Source organism: Echinops telfairi, unplaced genomic scaffold (genome assembly GCF_000313985.2).
Source record: "Echinops telfairi isolate 266 unplaced genomic scaffold, ASM31398v2 ScPeMD7_35;HRSCAF=133_0, whole genome shotgun sequence".
In the NCBI taxonomy this organism is placed as follows: domain Eukaryota; kingdom Metazoa; phylum Chordata; class Mammalia; order Afrosoricida; family Tenrecidae; genus Echinops; species Echinops telfairi.
The window spans coordinates 687,592-691,270 of record NW_022103932.1 but is presented as its reverse complement, the minus strand read 5'-3'; the positions used below and the strand labels follow the sequence as shown (position 1 = coordinate 691,270).

The following is a 3,679-nucleotide window of genomic DNA, read 5'->3' as shown; positions in this document are numbered from 1 at the left end:
GACCTACCCCGATGCAGCCCTGGGTGCTGGAGCAGCTGTGTGGAGACCCCTGCCAGCGCTGCGATGCTTACATGTTCTCTGATTCGGCTCTCCTCCTGCATTCCAAGTCATCACGTGTGTTTTGTGAGATGGAGGAGGGCTTTGTAGATTGGTGTAGGACATATGGGCTAATGTTGAATTTATGGACTTGGACAGCACTGGGTTGGGATGCTTTCTGAATGTACACTTAACCCTTTATATAAAACTATCCCTTATATACATATGAGTTTCTGTGGATTTGTTTCTCTAGTCTACCCAGACTAACACAGATACAAACGAGGAGACCCAAAAGACTATCTGTAAACAATTGGCCATCCCCTCACCGAAGGGTCACAAGGAAGGGATGAGTCAGCCAGGGTGTAGTATAGCACCAAGGAAACACACAACATTCCTCTAGTTCAGTGGTTCTCAACCTTCCTAATGCTGCGACCCTTTAATATGGTTCCTCATGTTGTGGTGACCCCCCAGCCCACACCATGAAATTATTTTCGTTGCTACTTCATAACTGCAATTTTGCTACTGTTATGAATCAGGAGACCCCTGTGAAAGGGTCGTTCGACCCCCAAAGGGTCGCGACCCACAGTTTGAGAACCACTGCTCTAGTTCTTTAATGCTTCCTCTTCCCATTATCATGACCCTAGTTCTACCTTACAAATTCGGCGAGACTGGAGTATGTACATTGGTACAATAATAGTTCTTGACACACGAAATCCAGGAAGACACCTCAGGAGCAGTAATGGGAGCAGCAACACCATGAGGGTAGAGGGAAGGTGGGGGGGAAAGGGGAAGGAGGAACCGATCACAATGATTGACGTATAATGACACCCCCCCACCCCCCCGCCCAACCAGGGGGGACAAACAGAAACAGAGGTGAAGGGAGACAACAGTGTAAGATATGAAAACAATAATAATATATCATTTATCAATGGGTCACGAGGGTGGGGTGGGGGCAGGGAGGGAGGGGAAACAAAGGAGCTGCTACCAGGGGCTCAAGAAGAAAGAAAATGCTTTGAAAATGACAATGGTAACATATGCAGAAATGTGACTGATACAACTGATGTATGGATTGTATAAGAGCTGTAAGAGCCCGCCAATAAAATGATTAAAAAAAATAAAAAACAATTTTTTAAAAGTGTGAAAGAGCACATAATTTAAAATCTAAATTTTTGTTAGATTGGATTCTCAAGAGAAGCATAGTCAGTGACTCATATGTGGATATTTATATAAAGAAAATGGCTCACATAGTTGTAGAAGTGGGCACATTCAGTCCAAGTCTAGGTGGGTTCCAAGTCCTTGTAGTGGATGTCCTCCTGACTCAACGAGCTTAATGGGCTGATGAACCCAAGACAGTCAGGAAGACCAGGCTTCAGGAGGCTGAGGTGGATGAATCCAAGGTCAGTAGGTCAGGCTGGTGACTGGAGAGGCAAATGAGTCCACCGTTGGCAGGCCAGATGGCAGGCCACTGTGGCTCCCAGGTCAGCAGGCATTATAGCAAGCTATTGGTTCAAATCCAGAAACAGGAAGTCAAGGAGCCAGATGCAGGATACAGACACAGTACAAAGTAAACAGGCTTTCGATAGTATCAATTTATATAAGAAGTATGTCATACTCTCCGGAAAAAAAACAAACAAAACTCCTTTCAATTGCTTCAGGATTGCAACCTGAGTAACAGGGTTACATTCATTCCACCCCAATCTTCTTATAATAGATTGGCTGCTCACAGCAGATTCCATTATGGAGTTGATTACATTTGAGTTTGGACACATTGTGGAGGATGAAGAGGCCTTACATGTCAAACTACTGAGAATCCTGGTCTTGCCAAGTTGGCATAAAAACCTAACTACCACAAATTTCAACAAAAACGGACCAGAATATTATTTTTTAAAAACTGCTTGTATATCTTAAAACTTGGCCAATAAAATATTTCAGAGTAAAAGGCTCAAGGCAGAAGTAAAGCATTAGGCTTAGAATCAAATTTTCATTCTGCCAATAAAATGATTACAAATAAAAGTATTTAACTTGACTGCATGACAAAGTACTGGTACTCCTCAGGAACTTGTTAGGAGGAGCCCAGGGGCAGGGGTTTATACCTGAGGCTGCTAACCACAAGGTTAGCACTTTGAAACCACCACCGGCTCTGCTGCAAAAAGATGAGCTTTTGTACTCCTGTAAGGAGTGGAAACCCGCTGGGGCCGGTCCACCCTATCCTATACGAATCCACTTGGTGACTGTGAGTTTTGTTGTTGTTTGGTCAGAACTTAGAGTGTAATGTTCAGCATGATCCTGTACATGGTAGGATGATAACAACTTTGTACTTTTTTTACAAAAATGTCCTCCATAAACTTAAAACTGCTTAAAAAGGGCTGTTCATGAAAAGAAACAAATAGTAATTACCTAAAAATGCAAGAAGCTCCTCTGTCCCAGAGTCTCATCACCCGCATTAATTCTTACACATAAAAGTGAACGCATCTTCTAAAGGTATTATCGTGTCAGAAGATGCTACCAGAAGATGCATATTTAAAGCAATAAAAAGGTAAAAACGGACTTAGAGTTTATCTACGGATAGGAATGGAGACGGTAGAGAGCTGGTTTGAAAAGCAAAAAGTCATAAAAATAAAACAGACACACCAACCAACGGTCCGCTGGCAGCACCACTCTCAAAAGACCCTGCAAGTCTCTCCCAAACCGCGCGGTTTTCCCTGCAGCCTCTGGAGGGCTCGTCCGTGGGATAACCCCCGACGGACGCGAAAGCAGCCCGCCCGGCGCCTCTCGGCCCGGCCAAAACGAAAGGAGCCGCGAGGACCGGGGCCACGGCAGCGGGTGCTCCCTGCGTGCACAGGCTCCGGGCACCGCAGCCTCCCGGTCCCGGGCTCCGGACACACCCAGCAGGTGCCAGCGCCTGGGCAGCCTTACCTGCTCGAGCTCCCGGAACTCCGCGGAGCCGACAGCAGCAACTTCCGGCGCGCGCGAGGAAACCAGGCCTTCCCCGCGTCGCGCGCCCGCCCCTCCGCCCTGCGCTCCGCCCACGCCTCGCCCTCGTCCCGCCCCGCCCCGCCCATTTCCCCCGCCTCCTTCGCCTTGGCCTTGCTTTGCCGCAGGCCAGCGCTCAATACCTGGACCAGAACTCAATAACCGGCGTAGAAGTATTGATTCATCTGCTTAAACTACACTTATTATCTGTTCCAAATATGTGTCTGCCTGTTAAAACCTTTGCGTGGTTCCTTAAAGGGTGTGTGGAGCCGGAATGACTGGTGGGCAGCAGATGGCAAAGGCAGGGCTCAGATCCTCCCCAGACTCACTTCAGAGAGCCTTCCTGTCCACATGCGCACCAGAACAAGCCCAGGTGGCTCAGCCCCAGAGGGGTAGCTAAGGAAAATAAGACCTGTGGCAGGCATTTAATTGTACCCCAGTCCAGACATCTCACACCTATCTTCTGGGTAACCTTTTTTGGGGGGTAACCTTACCATAATCCAAAACCAAAGCCAAGCTCACTGCCATCAAGTCAGTTCTGACTCATATTGACCCATAGGACAAAGTGGAACTGACTCTATGGGTCTCGGAGACCAGCTTTTTGCTGGAGTCAAAACCCTCATCTTTGTCTCCATGAAGCAGATGGTGTTTTAAAGCTCCTGCCCTCAAT

At 47.3% G+C, this 3,679-nt stretch overlaps 1 protein-coding gene across 6 annotated transcripts in view; it reads right to left on the bottom strand.

The window, feature by feature from the left end:
• CSGALNACT2 (chondroitin sulfate N-acetylgalactosaminyltransferase 2) overlaps positions 1-2,972 on the bottom strand; it is a 65,649-nt gene extending 62,677 nt beyond the window's left edge. For 4 of the 6 annotated variants that reach the window (XM_045290255.1, XM_045290259.1, XM_045290260.1 and 1 more), the window contains exons 1-2: positions 2,953-2,972; positions 1,281-1,535 (exon numbers count right to left, since the gene is read on the bottom strand). The gene's annotated coding sequence lies outside the window, so the exon portion shown is untranslated. Of the gene's footprint in view, positions 1-1,280; positions 1,536-2,433; positions 2,494-2,952 lie in introns of those variants that run through there. The other 2 variants (XM_045290257.1, XM_045290258.1) reach the window with 2 other exon arrangements.
• Positions 2,973-3,679: the final 707 nt, after the last annotated feature.